Here is a 22,406-nt window from a genome sequence, read left to right as displayed (position 1 = left end):
TTTCCCACACAGCCTGCTGGGCACAGACAGACAGGTGTTCTCTGCTGCAGTTAATACATCATCCAAAAATCATCCCGACTTCCTTCCAGAATCCCCAGTGCTTCTGCAGAAACATCGATTGCTGAAATTAAAAAGTCCAAAGAACAAGTTCTAGTCAGTCTGGGCTATAGTCTTCTCCAGAACTCCCATCACCAGTATTTCTTAGAACATGATGCTCTGCTATACCATTGTTGGAACATGAAATTATTGTAGGAATATACTTCTTATTTTAACAGTTACGTGTTCATTTTAAGGTGTATTGAAACAAAAATCACTCCTCAAAGCTGTGATTTCATGGTAATATCCAGATCTTGAAATTAAAAGGTAGGTCAGTTTGAAGAAAAGTATTAGCTAAATAATAAAATAGATGACATGTAACAAAAAATGACTAAAGTTTGCTAAATAATGTGTCGGAACCTAGCTCCTCAGAACGTGATTATCAGACAGCATCGTGGGCACCGCCTGGAAGCTTGTTAGATCTGCAGAATCTCAGGCCCCACCCCAGACTTACTGAATCAGAATTAGTGTTTTAACCAAGTCCCTAGGGGGTTAGTGTGCACTTCAGACTTTGAGAAGCACAGCCTGAGAAAACCGTGGGGGAGTGTTCCCGGGGGGTTCCTGAGATTGGATGAATCAAATACATCTAGTCGAGTGCCCATCACTCTGGCAAAATTGGGTGAAATTTTGCCCAGCAGAGACAATTATTTTGAGTATTTGCAGCCCCTCTTTCACTCTCACAGCAAGATGTTCTGTGTTTCCGTTGTGTGCAGGGCCCAGGGCCTCCCCATTGAGCTCCTTTGCCTGCATAGAATCAGGGGCTCTGCTGGCCCTAGAGACTGACCAAGCCCAGGGTGGTCTCATCTGCAGGTGAGCAAAGGGGATCCTGGCAGAAGACAGCCTGGGATGGGCCAGGACGTGGCCTAAAGCGAATGCCTCAGAGACCTAAGGGGAGGCTGCCAGCTGCAGGGGCCAGAAGATAACAGTGTTAATTTAGCTTGGCCAGCATCCAGAAAGCTGAGCAAAACTAGGTCTCCAAGCTAAGGGCATAAATAAATAAATAACATAAAAATAAGTTGGCAGATGTTTATGCTTCCCTTTGTAACACTGGCTGCATGCATTCAGCACATCCTATGTGCCAGGCGCTGTGCCAGAAACTCCGTCCCTCACTAAAACCTCCGCAGCTCAGCATTGTCACATCACTGGGACCACAGGCAGTGAAGTCCACGTGGCTGGAGAGACGTCTTGCCTGTGGTTGCCCAGCCCTTCCCTCAACTGTTTTCTGTTGAGACTAGCCCCGGGCAAGAAGTGGGAACAGGCTGGTTGTTTTCAGGGCTGCAGCCTGACCAGTTCTGTCTAGTGGATTCATGATTGAAGAAACTCTCAGGAACCTAATAAGGTTTCAGAACAGAAAGGAGTGTCTTTATCACGCTCAGCTTTGCCAACACATCTCATCCATCCTCTCCGCACTTTGACTCAGACATGACGGACTGTTAGCCACGAGGCAAACGCGGAGGCATCTTAAAAGAGAGTCTAAGCAAGTTGCCAAGATGCTAGTCTTGTGGCGGGTGCCTCCATGACAGAGAGCCTGAGAGGCCGCCCCTCACTGGGAGACCAGAGGAAGAGGTGGGGCCACTTTGGGAAAGTGCACACCGTGTGCCTAGTACCCAGTAGGCACTCAGTTCACGGGCGGTGCCTTCCCTCTCCCCTACTCCCTCTGAACATGGCTGACATTTTAGCTCATATCTCCCCGCAGAGAACTAAAGAGACCAAGCTGGACTCTGTCCAAATAGGAATGGATTCTGCTGCTGTTGAGACAGTGGGAGAAGCTCCCCCTTACAATGCTGTTTCTCAAATATTTTTAATCCATGCCCTGTTTTTGATAAATGTGTGCCCTTCTTCAATATTATTTGAAATTTCAAATAAAATTAAACACTGGGCTTCAAAGCAAATCAAATGAATTACCTAATTTAATATACTTTATGCAAACGGACTTCCCCCCCTGAGATCCTGATGTGACCACCAGTAAGGACAGCCTGGTTGCTCTCTGCTGAGTTTTGATGCATCAAGCCATTGCCAGGACATGATGAAAAGATGTGGACAGTACAGCAGACCTATACAGTTATCACCTGCCCAGCACGGGGTAAAAGGCTTTGCCCCTCCTCCCCCATAGATGGGCACAAGGCCAAAGCTGAGCTAATTGTAGTGCCTCGCCTGACGTGGCTGCAAGGGTTGGCCCACGAGGTGGGCACATGACTTTACCCTCCCAGGACATTTCAAACTGGAGGGGTGGGGGAGGGGAGAGTGGGGGAGGGGAGAGTGGGGGAAGGGGGAGGGAATGGAGAGGGCTCTCTCCTCTGGTCTGGAAGCTGGACAGGAAAGAGCCCAAAGCCCAGGCACCGCATCTTTTGCCTCATAGAGAGAGAGGTCTGAGACAGAGAAGTCCACTCCCAAGATGAGAGAGAGGCAGCGTTGGAGAGAGGTGGGCTCTCATCTGGGTCTTGGCTCCATTTGCCTCCTAAGCGGGTGCCCACCTACCCTCCCCACAGTGGCTGCTGGAGACAGTATATTTCTCTTATTTAACTAAAAATGGTTCATTTAAAGATCTCTCTGCACCCTCAAGTAAGAGTGGCCTGACTAAAACAAGAGGTGTAGGAGAGGGTTCCAGATATCCCTGGACACTGAGGCAGTTGTCTCTCAATGCCAGTTAATTTGCACTGACCCTTCCCTGCACAGACATGGTCTTCTTCCTCTGCTTTTTCACACATCTCTCTAGATTTCATAGTGCCTCTCAGTCTTTCTATCCCCCTACCTCCCCTAATTCACTTCCTTCTCACTACATACTTTTATCCACCCCGGCCTCTGACTTCTAAGTACTTTTGGCTGTTGGCTCACATTTCCCATAGTATTTTTTTCCTCTGGGAAATAAGGGTGCCCACATGCCCCTAATCTTGGGGCTTTGCGAGTGCTCCCCAGCTCTCACTGTTGGGCTGCCAGCCTCGCTGGACACTGCCTGTCTGCCAAAGCACACACTCTGGCCTGATGCGGGGGGATGGAGGGTAAAGCCACAGCAGGCTTGACAAATGCACACAGGAAGCAGCCGCATTTCCTCAGAAGCTGCCCAACTTCTGCGATTCAATTTTAGCATCTGGCCAACCAAGCAAGTTGGGCCTGATACATTTATAAAATCATTTGTTGGAGCAATTATATTCTAGAATCCCATCTGTGATCTTTTATTTTCTGTTTGGTGTTACACATGTTCGGGGGAAGAAGTCAATAAAAACCATCATAATTTAATTTTAATTCACACAAAGACAAGAGACCCCAGCAAGTGACATGGTATAAACCCTAACAGTTTAGGTAGCAAATGCACACTTGTATGAATGGCTGTAATACCCACTCTGGAGGCAGTGATCCAGGGTTTCAAAGCCCGTCCAGTTATATGAGCTCAGGAAAGTTCCTTAACTTCTTTGAACATCACTTTCATCATCTGTGGAATAGGTGATACGAGAGTTTGCTGTGTGAATTCAAGGTGAAGTAAGTCTCTGATACCATTGCTATTACGGCCCTGGGTGAGCTCATACCTTGTGCATTAGGACTGAGGGGCATATCAGTGATACAGAAACATAGCCAGATCCCAATTTGCAAATTGAAGTGGAGCTTGTTGGGTTCAAATATGTCATAACTTGGGTTAAAATCTCAGTTAACCACATTGTGCTCTATTACAAAATGCTTTTTAAAGTTTTGGGGAACAGTAACCATCCTGCTGTAATTCAGCCTGCAAACAGTCACCACATTTGAATTAGAGAATTAGAGAACTTTCTAAACCACCTGCCATCCAAGAACTTCCCATTTGTGTGGGCACTTAAAAATTACAAATTCATTTGAGCTTTGCATTGCATTTGGCACTTCTTTGCATCTTAATAAGAATGGGTTTTAAAATTTTCCAGTTGTCTAAGTAGCTAGAAATTTAAACCAATTTATTTTCCATTTTAAAAATTTTCTCCTAAGATAACTGTAAATAGTAAGACTAAATTTTTCACTATGGAGGAAAGGAAGGAAACCCTCCTTCTACCACCTCCCCTTTGTAAATTTTTTACAAATTTTGTAAAAGGCTATTTTCAAACCCCAAGGTTAGAGTTAGTGAATATACCCTTTTTTTACAAAATATAATTTTGTGGTGAAATGACCAAATAGCATAGAAGGAGAAAAATAAGAACTTATAAAGAAAATATTAGACTTCTAATAACTTTCTCTAAGATCCATTCATATTGCTGACTTTTGTAAGTTAGATGCTGAATTCTAACCCACCTAAGTAGACCCTGACTCTATAAATACACACACATCTAACATACTTCTAAAAGAAAGTAAATGTGTGCTGGGAAAATATTGGAACAATGAAGTTCCTGAGAGCAGTTTGTTTTTTCAAGTTATTAAAAGAAGGTGGCAAGCATTCATGAGGATATGAAAAATTTAACATCGTCTGAAGGAAACTCTTGAATATGGTTAATGTTGCTGCCAAAAATCTGAGCTATGTTATGTCAGAATGTTCAACTGCAAGCTACACTTTAATGAATGGAAAGATAGGGCAAGAGCAGGAAGTTTCTGCAGCAACATACAGCAACCTTGAAAACCAAGTTCCCAGTGTTGAACTCAATCGTTCAAGTACTACACCGTCAGATTACGTGATCTACCAGTTAATGATCAGGGGTGCCAGGTGCCTATGAGTGGGGAGCAGGGAACAGAGGGAGCAGTCTACCCCTCTCCACGTTCTCCTCCACAACACTTAGGTGGAAACAAAACTTGCTTTGCTCTTTCTGAAAAAGTGGGCACTCCAGGAGACTCAGCTCTGGACTCAGAAAAGGTCACGTGCTACCCTGCATTGAATACTTCATTCCCATCTTTTCCACGCAGCTTGCTCACATAGTAAGGTTGCTATTTTTATCAGCTATCTTCAACCCAGCTGTTGCTTCATGTTAACATGGCGACTGGTGTGAAAATCCCAGCAGAGGCGCGTGAATCCCACAGGGACCTGTCTTCTGTCATTTCTAGAACAGATAAAATGTCATGAGCTTCAGTGGGGTATGGGTCACATTCATTTCACCAACAGAGGCAATGAGAACATTTCTGACATTTAAGTGATGTGGAGCCAGGGACCAAAATTCCCCCTCATCTGCCCCAAACAAAAGCACGCAGCATGCACACACATGTCTAGTGACCAATAAGGAACCATGAATCTGTGTAGAAAAACTGGAAGCTGGGGTCTTCCCATTTCAGGGTTAGGCCATGGCTGTCCCAGGTGCTGGATGTTGTGGCGTTATGAGGTTTGGACAACTGCATAGAGTCCAGTCCGGAGGTTGCCCCAGAGAACCCACTTCCTTTTTCTGATTTAAACTGTGACTTGTCATTTTAAACCCACTCTTTGTATTTCCTCTGTGAAAATAACAGCATTTTGGTGAGACTGTGTATGGGAGGAGAGAGTGCCACATAAAACTTAGATGATTTAAAAATACAACTCTAATTGCAGGTTTGTTTTCCCATGGTTTGGCAAATTAGGGGGGCAAATTGGAACTTGCCCCAGGCGCAAAAAGACTGCTTGGTTATCCCTCCAATGGTGTAGTCCTGAGTTCCTGCAAAACCTATGAAAATATGATTTTAAGAGCTTCCTTCTTGAACAGCAACTACTTTCTACATGGGGATATTCTGTGTCTGAGTGCTGCAATTTAGAACATGAGCATCAAGGGCTTGGATTTCTCTTGAGTTTTCTCTCTCTGGCTTTAATAGGAGGACAAAATGATTTTCCTTTTTATTCCAAAATTCTCAGATTCTCTTAAGTATAGATGGAATTCAGTGAAGAGATCAATACTTCACATAGCCCCACAGGACACTGAGGAGAAGAGTTAGAGCTTCCAAATTTCTATACAGACCTGGATCCACTGTCATTCTATAACACCTTTAACATTAAGGAATAGTCTAAAGGGAGGCTAAGGTGTGAAGACACTGTGGATTGACATAGAGTCCATTTTGACCTCCGAGTAGGCCTTTCTCAAGACTAACAACTAACAACCTCAAGTTAACAACAGCTTTTCCAGGATCCCTTGCAGCTCAACTTTTGGGTACGATTCCACTTGGGCCCATTAAGTACCCTTGCACAAGTTTGGAAGGCAGGAGTAAGGTGGAGACTCTGTTGGGGTTGTTTCTACTGACAAGTCACTGAAGATGTGTTGGATTGTGTGACAGCATCAGCCCACCCAGTTTCACTCTTGACCTCCAGAGGCAGAACATAAACAGAGCACTCATCTTTGCTGGTGTAGATGAATAATCACTATTTGCTTCAGAGCCCATGTTTCTGAGTAGCTTTCCGAGCACTGGGTTGCAACTAAGGGAAAGTGGCCTACAGGCAAAGTGTCTAGGGCAGCTTCTAGACTCTCCTTTCGCCTGGCTGTGGCAGCTTCCCGGCACATCAGTCATGCCTCGATGTGTTGTCCATTGTTCCTCAAAGCCCATCCTGAGGACTGGGCTTGAAGCCTTCCTGTGAATTTTTAAGCACATAGTTCCTTGTATTAAATCCTTTTCTGCTCAAAATAACTAACATGGGTAAACCCTGACTTACAAAGCAGGCAACACGGAGCTGTAGAAAATTGGATTCCAGTCAGCTGTATCCTCACTAACTGGTACGGGTCTCCTTCTGCCAAATCCTTCCATGGGCTCATGTCATAGCTTCCACTTTCACAGAGAAAACTGGGGGCATGAATTCCCTCAACTTTGACTTCTTACCTGTGACCAAATGCGTTTCATGTCTTTACATGTTCCTTCACATTCTGAGAGAAAACAAATCCATCAACAGAAATTTTTGTAAATAATGTAGAGCTTTACTCTTGGTGTTTCGAGAGAGTAAGTCTCTGGCGTCTCTCCCAGTACACACCACAGAGAGCTTCCCCCAGATCCCATTCAGACCTCCCCCGCCACCACCACGGACTGACCCTAATTTGTCCTGTGCTCCCTTCCCACCACGCAGCCCCTTCCCTCTCTCCTCCCCTCCAGAGTGAGTAGGTTCCCACAACCTGCGTCATCTGCCCACCAGGCCTGCAAGTGGCTCGATCCCTTGACACCATAGCCCCTGCTCCTCCCTTGCCTCCCAGTCAGGGAAGCTCAGAAAGGTCCAAAGGTTGAGAACTAGAGTTTCTCTATTATTCTGACTGGTTTTCTCATGAGAAAATTCCTGGTGAGTAACATTCTCTACCTGGCCATATAACTTCACACTGGAAGAAAAGACATGAACAAGTCAGGTCTTTTCCAAAGCAGATGGAATATAAATCTAAAAAGGCAAGAGTATTCATCCTTTTAAAAAATTGTATTGAGGTGAAATTCACAAAACATAAAATTAGCCATTTTAAAGTAAACAATTCAGTGGCATTCAATTCACTCACAATGTTGTACAAGGGCCACCTGTCCTAGTTCCAAGACATTTCCACCACTCCAAAGTAACCCCCTTGCCCACTAAGGAGTTACTTCCCGCTTTTCCTGCCTAAGTCCCTGGCAACCACCAATCTGCTTTCTGTCTCTATTCTGGATATTTCATTTCAGTGGAATCATACAATATGTGTTCTTTTGTGTCTAGCTTCTCTCACTTAGCAGAATGTTTTCAAGATTCTTCCATGTTGTAGCATATTTTAAAACTTCATTCCTTTTGTGTGTGTGTGTGTGTGTGTGTGTGTGTGTGTGTTATAAATTAAAAGTTATTATTATTATTATTATTTTAGATTTTAACATCTTTATTGTAGTATAATTGCTTTACAATGTTGTGTGAGTTTCTGCTGTATAACAAAGTGAATCAGCTATATGTATACATATATCCCCATATCCCCTCCCTCTTGTGTCTCCCTCCCACCCTCCCTAACCCACCCCTCTAGGTGGTCACAAAGCACCGAGCTGATCTCCCTGAATATCCCACTATATGCATATACCACAATTTGTTCATCCATTTGTCCACTGAGGGACATCTGGGTGCTTTTAAACTACTTTTTGGCTATTGTGAACAGTGCTGTATGAACATTTGTGAAAGAGGAACTGTTTGAGTAACTGTTTTCCATTTGGGGGGTATATACCTAGGAGTATAATTGCTGGGCCATATGGTAACCTTATGTTTAACTTTTCAGGGAGTCATCATACTATTATCCACAATGGCTGAACTATTTTACAGTCTCACCAGCACTGTACAAGAGCTCCAATTTCTCCACACCCTTTCCAACGCTTATTATTATTATGTTTTTTACTATAGCTGTTCTCGTGTGAAGTGGTATCTTGTTATTTTGACTTGCATTTCCCTGATGACTAATGGTGTTGAGCATCTTCTTGTATGCCTGTTGGCCATTTGTATCTCTACTTTGGAGAAATTATCCATCCATTTTAGATCTGTAAAGCTGATGGCCTTTGGAACTAGAGAAAATTGGGTTCAAATAGGTTCAACTATTTAGAAGCAGTGTGACCTTGGGCTGATTACTTCTCCAGCCTTCATTTTCTTCCTCCATGAAAAGCACAGAATAACTTCACATGGTTGCCTCCTTGACATCCTTCAGGTCTTGGCTTAAATTGCTGGCTCCTAGAGACTTTCCTGATACTCTTCTTTAAATTCAAGTGTTATTCTGTTTCATAGTATCCAATTCTTTCCTTCATACCATTTGACACAGTTTGTAACTATATATTCATTTGTTTGTAAGGTTTTGTCACCCATCCCCTCTGCTACACCATTCACTCTTTGTGGTCAGGAACCACTGACTATCTTGTTCACAAGTGTATATCCACAGCATGGCACAATGTCTAGCAGATAAAAGGGTATATAATGTTTGCTGAATGGGGGAAAATAATAAATTATTAATGATATTTATAGGGAATTAAGTAGAGTGCCTAACACATCAGTTGTTCACAGTGGGAAATTTTGGAAATGTGGTCAGGGGGAAGGGAGAAAGTTTCTGGTCAACACAACAATTGGGAAGGCACTACTGTCATTTAGAGGGCAGGGGCCAAGAATGCCTAGACAATGCCTGTGGGGCAGCCCTGTAATGCAAAGAACTGTCCCACATCCCTCATAACTTTAGAATATCCTACCAGACATTGATATAGGGGGGACATCTGTCTGTAATTATCTGCATTTATAGGACTCGGTTTTACATATAAACCAAAAGTAACATTTGCACATTTTAATATGCACTGAATTTTCCAAGAATGCAACTATCATATAGATTTAGAAAAGACTACATTGTATTTTGTTTGAGACTCCATTGAGAATTGTTCATCTTTTCAGAAAATCACATCCCCATTAGCAACACAGCTTACGGTATTTGGATGCTCAAAATAACACTCTAGGATTAGGCTGTATCTGTAAGTGTGATTCTACATATTGGTGCAAAAATCTGATTAGTTCATTATGTCTTCTAGTCTAGACATGTCTGAGTATCTACATATTGAAATACACATTCTTTTAGTATAATTTAATTTCTTTTTTCTTTCTTCTTCATATTTAAAGTATATTAATTATTTTGAAATAATGTATTTAGGTAGGTAATCTATGAATTTTATTGCAGGATCTTAAAAAAACAAACTCTTTGTTTTAAAGGAAGGCATTGAGTCTAATAGGGATTAGAACTCTGTATTAGATGCTTTTTTTCTAATAACAATGATAATAGTAATGGAAATTTACAGCTTTGCCTGAGATGAATGGCAAAAGAAATAAGATCTTTCTTGTTTTTATTCTAAGATCTTACTTTCCTATTCTTATTGCCAAAATACTCCTTTACACATACCCAGGGACACTTTTAATACTTTGTGCACTCCAGGTATTGGTGCCTAAAAGAATAAGGTGTATTACAGACCTGTGAGTAAAATTTCTGCACATCAACCCACAGTGAGGTTTGAAAACTGTAATTACACAAAGTCTGGCTGGGGTTTGAGAGATGTGTGATATAGCAGAGAGTCCTGGGTAATATGTACTGTTCGGTCCTGGGTTTAAATCCTGGCTCCACTCCTTAGTAATTGTATTATCTCAGGCTAGTTGTTTAGTCCTCTGAGCCTCAGTTTCCTTGGCTGTAAAATGGAGTAAATGACAGCCGTCTCCAGGGTTGCTGTGTCATGAAATATGATCGTGTGTATACAGGGCCCAACACAATGCAGTCACTGATGTGGTAGGTACTTAGTATTAACTTCTTTCTCCACCTTTGATGTCCCAAATTATTCAAATAATTGCCACCCAGAGAACACAGGTTTATATAGCATCTCAGGACTATGAACTTATAAAATGATCACACACCACACTCATTATGGGCTTGGATCAAAGAAGTATATTTTTACACTACATTCTATGCATTCTGCTCGATATAAACCATGGTCCAAGGTTACTAAACATGCAGTTTGCTAATGAGCATTTTTCCAGGAATTCTGTAGCTTTCATCATTCTAAAAGGTGATTGCAATCTCCAAAGGTTAGAAATAACCACCTTAGAGAAAATCGATTCATCAGTTTTGAGGCAATTATCAAATGATCAAGTTATGTTTTACTTTACAGATACTTAAGTATGTTAGATAACTTAATGTCAACCAACCACCAAGACTCAACCACTGTCTATTTATTGTGTTACTTGAAAGAAACAAAAATTTTCTCTGGTTCAAGGAACTGTTGACTGAGACTAAGAGACAAAAACTTCAGACTACTTCAGAACACTTGGAGCAAGTGTAGCTAGATATAGTTCAGAATGAACATGTCAAAACTGAGGCTATTCAACAAAGAGGAGAATTCATGTAGAAGAGATGAACTTGGAAGAGGTGGAACACTGGTGATATACTCGTGGTGTTGTCAATGGATATAGATCTAGAACTAGCACATATGTGAAGAAACATTACAATGACCTCTTAACTGAGTCAAGCACATATGGCATTGTATTGTGTTCAATTCAATCTTATTAGTAGAAACCATAGTTGAAGTCAACCCATTGGTTTTGATGGAAAAATGCCTGCAGTCACTCAACAAATATGTATTGAATTTTTTAGTATGTATCAAGCACTGAATAAGAAATTGGGGACTCCCAGGTGAGCAGTCAGACAAAGTCCCTGCCCTCATGGAACATACAATCCAGAGTGATAGATAAATGTTATCTCACTACAAGCGTACAGCTGCCTCCTTGCAATATAGGAAGGAACCAGTATCTATAGGAACATAAAACTGCACCAAATCTAGTCTGAGACATCCAGAAAGAATTTCCTGAGGTAGTGATGGTTCAGCTGAATTTTGAGGAATGAAATGAAGTTAGCCTGGCGGGTGGGAGGGGTGGTGAACATTCCTGACAGAAGAAATAGCATATGTAGAAGTTATGTTTTTACCTTTTAATATTTTAAAATAAATCTAGAAAGGAGACTCAAGATGTCTGATCCAGATCATTCTGTGTGCTATATTATTCACATCATAATTCTGCAGTCTTTGATTTTTTTAATGTTTTCAGTCAATTAAGAAAATGTCCCCCAAATATTTAAAAATACCATCCTAGGACCCCAAAAAGACAATGGCTTAGAGTCCATAAAAACTGTAGGAGCAGGGACACCTACTGAAATGACCAAGTAATTGACTGGATCTTTATCCAAGATAGAGCTTTGGGTAGGAGAGAAGCAGAGTGGTTAGTCTTGGGGCAAGGAGTGCAAGGTCATCAGGATTCAGTGATGGTGGCCTGCACAGTGACAGAAGCTTTACTCTGAGTTGTAGTTCACTAGAAAGGACGGATAATGATGTAATTTTACATCCTGAAATGATCTTAGAAATAATTTTTTTCTATTCTCCTTTACTCTCAGCTAGCCAGACTTTCACTGTACCATGCCATCTGGCTAAGAAATTTTTGTTATAACTTTTTTAAATTGATGAAAGTAATGCATTTATTTATTTTGAAAAATTGGAAATTATGAGAAACAGTAACAAATCAGAAAAGCACTCATAATCCTATACTTATTTTATTCCATTATGGGGTTTACAGTTGTTTAAGTAACCATGTCTATTTTTTGTATTGTCAGATTTTTTCTTTCTCTTTTTCCTTTTCTTTCTTCCTTTCTTTCTTTCCATCCTTCCTTTCTTCTTTCCTTCCTTTTTTCTTTCTTTTCTCCTTCCTTCCTTCTTTCCTCCCTCACTCCCTCCCTCTCTCTCTATCTCTATCTTTCTTTCTTCTTAAATAACGCTGCAACAAACATCTTTGTTCCTAAAGTTTTGTTACATATATTATTCTCCTTTATTATTCATTTCTAGAGATAGTATTTGGACTCAGAGGAATTGAATATTCTTGAAGTTCTTGATATATCCTGAATTGATTGTCAATGGCTGCTGATGTCACTGGATGAAATATTGATGGGGAACTTTATAAAAGATGAATCAGGCAGAAAACAACTAAATATCCTGATTAACCTTAACATCACTAAAAATGTGACAGTCAAACACTATGTTCAGCCCTTGATTTGTTGCAATAGAAAGTACAGAGCCCCCTCTATTAAATATTCTTGCTGAAATTAAAAAAAAAAAAAAGAATGCAAACCCATCAAGCTTCTAGGATTTAATCCCAGTTTACAGGACATATAAGAGATAGAGAAATAAGTTAAACAATGCCACAAGGAAATAATCAAATACAGAATCTGGAAAAGTATACTCCACAAATAATTCAGTTCTTTCAACAAGTGGCATAAACTGAAAGAGAGAGGTAACTTCACGGAGAGACATAACAACCAGATTCAATCTGTGGACCTTTCTTGGACCTTGATTCAAATAAACAACTATAAGAAACCATATTCGAAACAACTGGAGACATTTGATTATGGACTGGGTCTTAGAAAACATTAGAGTAATTTTCTTAGGAATGAAAATGGTATTATGGATATGTAAAAAGTAGTTCTTACCTGTGAAATATTCATACTTAAGAATATACAGGTGAGGGTTTCCCTGGTGGTGCAGTGGTTAGGAATCCGCCTGCCAATGCAGGGGACACGGGTTCGTGCCCCGGTCCGGGAAGATCCCACATGCCGCGGAGCAACTAGGTCCGTGAGCCACAACTACTGAGCCTGCGCGTCTGGAGCCTGTGCTCCGCAACGGGAGAGGCCGCGACAGTGAGGAGCCCGCGCACCGTGATGAAGAGTCACCCCCGCTCGCCGCAACTGGAGAAAGCCCTCGCACAGAACGAAGACCCAACACAGCCAAAAATAAATAAATAAATTAATTAATTTAAAAATATATATATATATATACAGGTGAAATTAGATAATATCTGGGATTTTATTTGAAATACTCAACAAACAAAATACAAGTGTGTGTATGTGTGTGTTGGGGGGGTGTTAAATTAAACATGTTTGTCAAAATGTGAATAACTGATGAAGTTGACATGCATAGGTGAGCTTCACATTTGTCTGTTTGAAATTTTCCATAATAAAAAGTAAAAATAAATGTGTTAACCAGGTAGTACTAAGAGAGTGAATTTTATTTTGGAATTTACGGGTTGGAACCTATTTTAGTTGTAAGCAGTAGCATCTTCTGCAAAATTATCTCATGTGTCTTTTGAAATTGGGATACTAGGATGGCACAGTTTGCATAGCTCTAGAATTGTTGTGGAGGTGCAGCACTGGTCACCCCACACCATGGACATCCCTGAGCTGGAGCCACGGTGAAAACTTGAAGTAGTTGCCTCTTTAAAAGTAAATTCCAGATTTTCATTACAATCTACAGGCTCAACATAATAGAAGGTCATATGCTTAGAGGAAATCCAAACTATTTAGGGAGAACTCAGAACAGAAATTTTTTCCTGAACCCAAGCTGGGGTGTTATACTCAGCTAATCTTACGGATGCCCAAGTCCCCTGAAAGCTGGTTCTTTATCCTTAAATGTTTAAAAAAGAAGGTCAGATGAGATAGCTTCAAAAAGTGGGGTGGCATATTATCTTTGAAAAAGTTTATCTAGTCAATGTATTAGATAAAGAAAGTGATGACTGCCCTACCAGATTAAACTTGAGAGTTACAAGCTGAAGCTGACAGAGGGCATTTGATTTGGGCATTTACAAAACAAAAGATAAGACTTCAAAGAATTATGCTAAGTGAAATAAGCCAGACACAAAGGAACAAAATATTATATGATTCCATTGACATGAGGTACCTAGAATAGACAAATTCATAGAGACAGAAAGTAGAATATAGGTTACCAGAGGCTGGGGACAGGAGAAAATGGGGAGTTAGGGTATACTGGGTACAGAATTTCAGTTTGGGATGTTGAAAAAGTTCTGGAGATGGACGGTTGTGATGATTATATGACATTGTGAATGTACTTAATGCCACAAAACTGTATACTTAAAATGGGTTAAAATAGTAAATTTTATGTTTTGTAATATTTTACCACAATCAAAAATAAACAAGCACACTCACAGAGAAGGGAAGAAATGGAGTGGGCAATGGAATGGTTTCCTGCCTCAGCTCATTTGCTCCTCAAATGATGTCCTTTGTGGTTGTGCCATGAATAAAAAAGTATTTCTAGCTTTTGCCTATCAAACCACAGTCTATTTTACAGTTCAGTGCTTCACAAACTCGACCGGGCCTCAGAATCACCTGCCTGGTTTGTGAAAATACAGGGGGTTTCACACCCAGAGTTTCTGATTAAATAGGTCTGAGCTGAGGCCTTAGAATTTGCATCTCTGCTAAGTTCCCAGGAGATGCTTATGCTCTGGTCTGGGAACAGCTCTTTGAGAACCATAATTATCGTCTAATATACTCTTTCCATTGTTTAAAAAAAAGTCCTAAAATGTTTCCCTAGTTGCCTGTCTAGAAAAATTAGGAGCTTTTCAGATGCAAACAAAGAAAATTCAATCCAAACAATCTAAAGTAAAAATGGTATTTAATAGCTCCAATCACTCAGAAATCCAGTGGTAAGGCAGTCTTCAGGTACTGTGTGATTAATTGACCCACCACATTCTCAGACTGATGGCTCCATTTTTGTTATGGGTTGAATTGTGTCCTACCCCCTCAGAAAGATATATTGGAGTCCTAACCCCCAGGGCCTCATAATGTGACCTTATATGGAAATAGTGTCTCTACAGAGGTAACAAAGTTAAAAGGAGGTCGTTGGAGTGGGCCATAATCCAATATGACTGGCGTCCTTATAAAAAGGGGAGAAATGGACACAGAGATAGACACCACACAGGGAGAACACCACATGAAGATGAAGGCAGAGCTCAGGAAGATAATGTACCAGCCAAGGAACGCCAAAGATTGCCGCAAACCACCAGAAGCTGCAGGAGAGGCCTGGACAGATTCTCCTCACAGCCCTCAGAAGGAACCAACCTGCTGACACTTTGATCTCAGACTTATAGCCTCCAGAACCGGGAGACAAATTTTGTTGTTTAAATTACCCAGTTTGTGGTACCTTGCTATGCCAGCCCTAGGAAACTAATACAATTTTAAAAGATTTTCTACCTGGCCCTCTTCTGTGGTTGGCTTCATCCCAGGCCAGCTCCCATCAAGTAGTAGCAATGGCTTTAGCAAATTCCAGAACTCATACACTCACACATACCCTCACATCAACCATCTAGAGGAAGAGTCTGTTCCCAGAGGAGAAAAATGAAACTCTTTCCCAGAATCCCCCAGGAGATATCTCCTGAGTTTCATTTGTCCAAATCAGGCCATGTGCCTACCCTGGAATCAATAACAGTGGTCAGGGGAATAGAAGATGCTAATTGACTCAAGCCCATAAGGGTCCATTCTTGAAGAAGACTGATTAGAGGAAAAGTGTGCTTCCCTCGAGGAAAACCTGGGGCAGCTGGTTGGAGAAGGGAAGCTGTGCAGCCATAATTATATTGTCATCTAGGGACTGGAGAAGGAGATTAACAGTGTGGCAGGCACCATGAGCTGAAGAAAAAATTAATTACCACTTTTTCTTTTTTTATTGAAGTATAATTTACACACAAAAAAATTCAACAGTTTTAAGTATACAGTTTGATGAGCTTTGACAAATGTAACAACCATCACGATCATGATGTAGAACTTTTCTATCACTCCCAAGAAGTTCGTTTGTACCCCTTTGCAGCCAATTCTCCTCCCCCCACCCACAAGCCCAGGCAACCAATGATCTGCTTTCTGTAGAACAGTATCACTACATTATAGTGTTAGTGTACATTTTCCAGAATTGGCTATGAGTGAAATCCTACAGTATGTAGTCCTGGCTTCTTTTACTTAGTCATAATGCTTTTGAAATTTATCCATTGTTATAGGTACCAGTAGTTTTTTACTTTTTGTTCATGGTCTGTTGAACGGATATACCAGGATTTGTCTGTCCGTTCATCAGCTAATGGACATTTGGGCTCTTTCCAGTTTGGGAGCTGTTATGAATAAAATTTCTATGAACATTTCAGTACACATCTTTGCATAGCAATATGTTTTCATTTATGTTGGGTAAATACTTAGCATTGCTAGGTTTGTGTGGTTGTACAGTAAATGTGTGTTATCAATTTTAAAAACTACGAAACTATTCGTTTTCCACAATATTTAGTCACATTTGCACCCCTGCAAGCAGTCTATGAGAAATCTTATTGCTCCAATTTGACATTGTCATGTCTTTTCATTTTAGACATCCTAGTGGGTATGCAGTAAAATCTCATTGTGGCTTTAATTTGCATTCACGTAATGACTAATAATATTGAGCATCTTCTTATGTACTTATTTACAATTTTTATATTTTTCAGTGATGTTATCTGTTCAAATCTTTTGATCATCTTTAACTGGGTTATTCATCTTATCATTCAGTTGTAAGTGTTCTTTATATAGTCTGGATACAAGTCTGTCATTAGATAGATTTTTCATAAATATTTTCTTTTAGTCTGTATCTTGTCTTTTTATTTTCTGAACAATATCTTTGAAAAGCAAAAGGTTTATACTTTAATGAAGTTCAGCTTATCAATTTTTTTCATTTATGTTTCATGTTTATGTCTTACTTAAGAAATCTGCCTAACTTATTGGCACAAAGATGCTTATGTTTCCTTCTAGAAGTTATGTAGCTTTAGCTCTTATATTTAGGTCTGTGATCCACTTATAGGTAATTTTTATATATGATATGATATAAGGAGTCTAGGTTTGTTTTTTGTGTATGAATACCCAATTGTCCCCACAGCATTCATTGAAAAGTTAATCCTTTCCTTATTGAATTATGTGGTACCTTTGCTGAAATTCAGTTGCCCGAACATGTGTGGGTCAACTTGTGGACTCTCTGTTCTGTTCCATTGATATATAAATATACTTAAAACAATTGTATGTTATTTTGATCATCATAGTTTTTTACTAAGTCTTCAACTCAGATGGTATGAAGCCTCGAACTTTGTTCTTTCTCAAATTTGTTTTGGCTATTGTAAATCCTTTGAATTTCCATATAAATTTTTAAATCACCTTATCAGCCTCTACACCGTTCCCCCCCAACAAAAAAAGCCTGCTGCGATTTTAATTGGTACCACATTGAATCTAAGATTAATTTGTAAATTGTTAACATTGTAACAATGTTCCTATCCATGAATATGGTATATCTCTTCATTTATTTACATCTCTTAAAATTTCTCTTAGCAATGATTTAAAGTTTTTAGTGTACTGCTCTTGCACATATTTTGTAAATATATTTCTATTTCCAAAGTTATTACATATAATACGTATTATATTTCTAATTTATTATTGGTACTATAATTTTAACTGCCAATTTATATTTATAAATATAATTAATCATTTTACATTGATTTTATATGTTATAACCTTGCCAAATTCGCTCTTTTGTAAATCCTTTCAGATTTTCTATGTACATGGTTGTGTCTTCTGTGAATAAAGAAAGTTTACTTTTTCTGTTTGTATGGCTGTTAGCATAAGTGATGCTATGTTGGGCTCTTACAATTTCTCCTGTCCTCCCACTGACCCCCCTACCCAGGACTGTACTGTGCAGTAAACCACTTCTCTGTTGTCAAGGGCTTTTTAGTTAATACCTATTGTTTAGTAATCATTAGGACTAGGTGGCCTCTATGCTCTGTTAGTCTGCAAACAATGATGAAAACCTTAGCTGACGTATTCCCAGCACCCACAAGCCTAGTTACCCATTCATAAATCTTAACTTAGGAATGCACATCCTGTTTCCAAGCACCTACCCTCATACCCTAGGTTAACTATAAAGTTGTCCCAATGGCCCCTTGGTGGTGCAGAGCGCAGCTGCAAATGCTTCCAGATCACTGTCCAGCCAATCCCAATCCAACTCTGTGAGTAAGTCACCCTATAATAAACTGATCCATTGATTATATGGAGCTGCCTGCCTCATTCTTCACTCTCAATATGCCTTCTCAATTCAGTGGACACTTCCCTCCATACTCCAACACTTCCAATTTATATAACTTTTATTTCTTTCTCTTGCTTTATTGCATTGACCAGCATCATCAATAGACATTGAAAGAAAGTGGTGAGAGTGGACATCTTTACCTTGTTCCTGACTGTGATGAGAAAACAGCTATTTTGAGTTGCTGCCTATGCATTTTACAGTATGACAACCCTGCTCACACCCAGAGTTGAGGTTAAGATTTCCACCACAAGTTCCCATTTTACTTTTCCTGGGGCACATTTTAAAATAACTACTTATTGTTGAGCCCTTGAAAATTTAGTGACCTCTGCCCCAACCATCTTGTAGGTAACAAGTGCTTGCTACCTGCTCTCTGTCACCTGCTGGATCATGACCTGGGATGGAGGACCACCCTTTACAAGGCTCATTGCACACCCCTGTCCCCATTTCTAGGATCTATAATACATCTTGTCACTTTACTTCCTTTATTAATATATTGAAACTGCACCTTCAATCAAAACTACCCCTGGGGCTTCCCTGGTGGTGCAGTGGATAAGAATCCACCTGCCAATGCAGGGGACCTGGGTTCAAGCCCTGCTCGAGGAAGATCTCACATGCCACGGAGCAACTAAGCCCGCGAGCCACAACTACTGAGCCCGTGTGCCACAACTACTGAAGCCTGTGCGCCTAGAGCCCGTGCTCCGCAACAAGAGAAGCCAGCGCAATGAGAAGCCTGTGCACCACAACGAAGAGTAGCCCCTGCTCGCCACAACTAGAGAAAGCCCACATGCAGCAACAAAGATCCAATGCAGCCAAAATTAAATAAATAAAATAAATAAAAAAGAATTTTTAAAAAACTACCCCTGGATTTTTGCTTCCCTGAAGTGGAAGGTCGGGTGCTGAAGGAGTCACCTGCCAACACTGTGTGGATAGCTTGTGCCTCCTCATTCAGCAGGTCATATTTTGCATATTCTTAACTTAATATACCAGCTACACACAGGCCCCCCCAACACACTGATTTTAAGTGTAAGAACTCAGTCTTTCACTATAAATGTATTAGCTGTAGGGTTTTTGTAGGTGCCCTTTATCTGGTTAGAAGACAAATTTGCCTCCTAATCATAGTTTACTGAGAGTTTTTATCATAAATAGATGTTGAATTTTTAACAAATCTATTGAAAAAATCATTTGAGTGGTTTTTTTTCAGTCTGTAAATGTGGAGAGTTACATTGGTTGATTTTCTTTATTATTATTATTTTTTAATCCCTCCACCCCCCTTTCCCCTTTGGTAACCATAAATTTGTTTACTGTATGTGAGTCTATTTCTGTTTTGTAAATAAGTTCATTTGTATCATTTTTTAAGAGTCCACATATAAGTGATATCATATGATATTTATCTTTCTCTATCTGACTTAACTCACTTAGTATGATAATCTCTAAATCCATCCATGTTGCTGCAAATGGCATTATCTCATTCTTTTATATGGCTGAGTAATATTCCATTGTGTATATATACCACATCTTCTTTATCCATTCAACTGTTGATGAACATTTAGGTTGTTTCAATATCCTAACTATTGTACATAGTGCTCCTTTGAATGTTGGAGTGCATGTATCTTTTCGATTAGAGTCATATTTTCTGGATATATGCCCAGGAGTGGGATTGCTGGATCATATGGTACATTGGTTGATTTTCAAGTGTTAAATGAAACTTGCATTTCTGGAATAAACAGCAGTTGGCTATGATCTATTATTTATTTTATATATTGTTAGTTTCAATCAACTAAAATTTTTTGTTAAGGATTTTTATGTCTATGTTCATGAGGGATATTGGTCTGTAGTTAGGGTAACATGGACCTCATAAAGTGAGTCAAGAAGTTCCCTCCACCTTTATTTTATGGAAGAATTTGTGTAGAATTTCAATTAGTTCTTTAGACTCCCAGAAGAGAAACAGTTGTTCACCATAAACCACATTGTTTGTACAAACAATTTAGGCACATTGAGCCACTATTATCAATTCTGGAAATAATAGTAACCCGTCAAAATCCAAGGTCGCAGACACCAGCCAAAGGCCAACTTTTCAAGAAAATCTGTCCAAGGACAGCAGTCTTAGGTCTTTTATATTAACTCTTTTCTGCCCACATGGTGTATTGTTTCCCATCCTTTCATCTGCTAGCATATATTTGACTTTATATTTTAAAAGGCTTTCTTGTAGGCAGTATGTATTTGGATCTTGCTTTCTTATCTAATTTGACGATCTCTGGCTTTTAATTGGAGGGTTTACATCATTCATGTTTAATGTAATTATCAATATAATTGATTTAAATCTATCTTGCTATATTTTTACTATTTGTTCCATTTGATGTTTGCTCCATTTTTTCTCCTCTTTTCCTGCTTTCTTTTGGATTGAGTATTTTTATGATCCCGTAATATCTCCACTATCAGCTTATCAACTATACCACTTGGTTTTATTATTTTCAGTGGTTACAGTTTACAGTATATACATATATATAGTTGACCCTTGAACAACAGGGACATTAGGGCACCAACCTTCTGTGCAGTTGAAAATTTGCATATAGTTTTACAGTTAGCCCTTCCTACCAACTGTTTCACATCCATGGATTCAACCAACTTCTGATTGTGTACTACTGTAGTATACATTTATTGAAAAAAATTTTTGTGTAAGTGGACCTACTGAGTTCAAACCCATATTATAAAAGGATCAACTATATATATGTATATATATATAATATTATTTGAGATAAGATTAAGATAATTTATATGCAAATTAATAACCATAATACATTAAATTGATAAATTATAATAAATATATACATCATGTATAAAATTTATCTTAATCTTATTTCAAATAATATTACACAACTTCCGTAGTGTAGGAATCTTAAAATAGTATAGTTCCATTTCTACCCTCATGACTTTGTGCTATGGTTGTCATATATTTTACTTCTATATATGGTATAAGTCTCACAGTACATTATTTTTATTTCACTCTAAATAGTCAAATATTTTTAAAGAGTTTAACAATAAGAAACATTTATTTTTGCTATAATAATTAGCTTGATTCAAAATTCTAGAAATTAAGATATTCATATCTGACAATACCAAATACCAAAACCAAAATTCAAACACTGGTAGTCATTTTGAGTTAACTCTAAGTAAACTCTGTATCATTTAACTGAGCACTGTCTATGGCGAAGACTGAATACTTGACAGTCATTATTTAATATATGGCACAACCCTCATTGACTTCAGTCACCAAATATTACAGAGATTGTGGCAAGTATCTGGCATATAAAAATTTTTTTCCGGGCTTCCCTGGTGGCGCAGTGGTTGAGAATCTGCTTGCCAATGCAGGGGACACGGGTTCGAGCCCTGGTCTGGGAAGATCCCACATGCCGCAGAGCAACTAGGCCCGTGAGCCACAACTACTGAGCGTGCGCATCTGGAGCCTGTGCTCCGCAGCGGGAGAAGCCACAATAGTGAGAGGCCCGCGCACCGCGATGAAAAGTGGCCCCCACTTGCCACAACTAGAGAAAGCCCTCGCACAGAAACGAAGACCCAACACAACCAAAAATAAAATTAATTAATTAATTAATTAAAATACTTATTAAAAAAAATAAAAATAAAAAATTTTTTCCCACACATAAAGGTTTTCTTTTTTCTTTTCTCAATTGCTTTTAATACTTTTATCCACCAATCTAGCACAATCATGCCCCTCAGATGTTTTTACAACAAATTTTGACCCACATACTACAAATACCCAGCAATGGAAATTGGACCCTCATCTTTTACTGATTTCTCTGAGAATTCTCTACTTTCAATGCAAAAAATTAAACAGCTCAACTTCATTTTTTTTTTTTAAATCATCAATTTTTTTTTAAAGTTTATTTATTTATTTATTTTTGGCTGTGTTGGGTCTTAGTTTCTGTGCAAGGGCTTTCTCTAGTGGCAAGCAGAGGCCACTCTTCATCGCGGTGCACGGGCCTCTCACTATCGCG

The 22,406-nt window shown here is 39.5% G+C and overlaps 1 long non-coding RNA gene across 1 annotated transcript; it reads left to right on the top strand.

Moving 5' to 3' along the window:
* The first annotated feature begins 2,415 nt into the window (after positions 1-2,415).
* LOC309654483 lies at positions 2,416-22,041 on the top strand. Its single transcript, XR_014260286.1, has 2 exons — positions 2,416-12,987; positions 13,305-22,041. It is a non-coding gene; the product is annotated as an uncharacterized lncRNA (long non-coding RNA).
* The last annotated feature ends 365 nt before the right edge of the window (positions 22,042-22,406 follow it).

This window comes from Balaenoptera physalus (assembly GCF_965194825.1).
Source record: "Balaenoptera physalus genome assembly, chromosome: 2".
NCBI classification, from domain to species: domain Eukaryota; kingdom Metazoa; phylum Chordata; class Mammalia; order Artiodactyla; family Balaenopteridae; genus Balaenoptera; species Balaenoptera physalus.
Note: the sequence above shows the minus strand (reverse complement) of the source record. Positions and strands in the feature narration are given on the sequence as shown.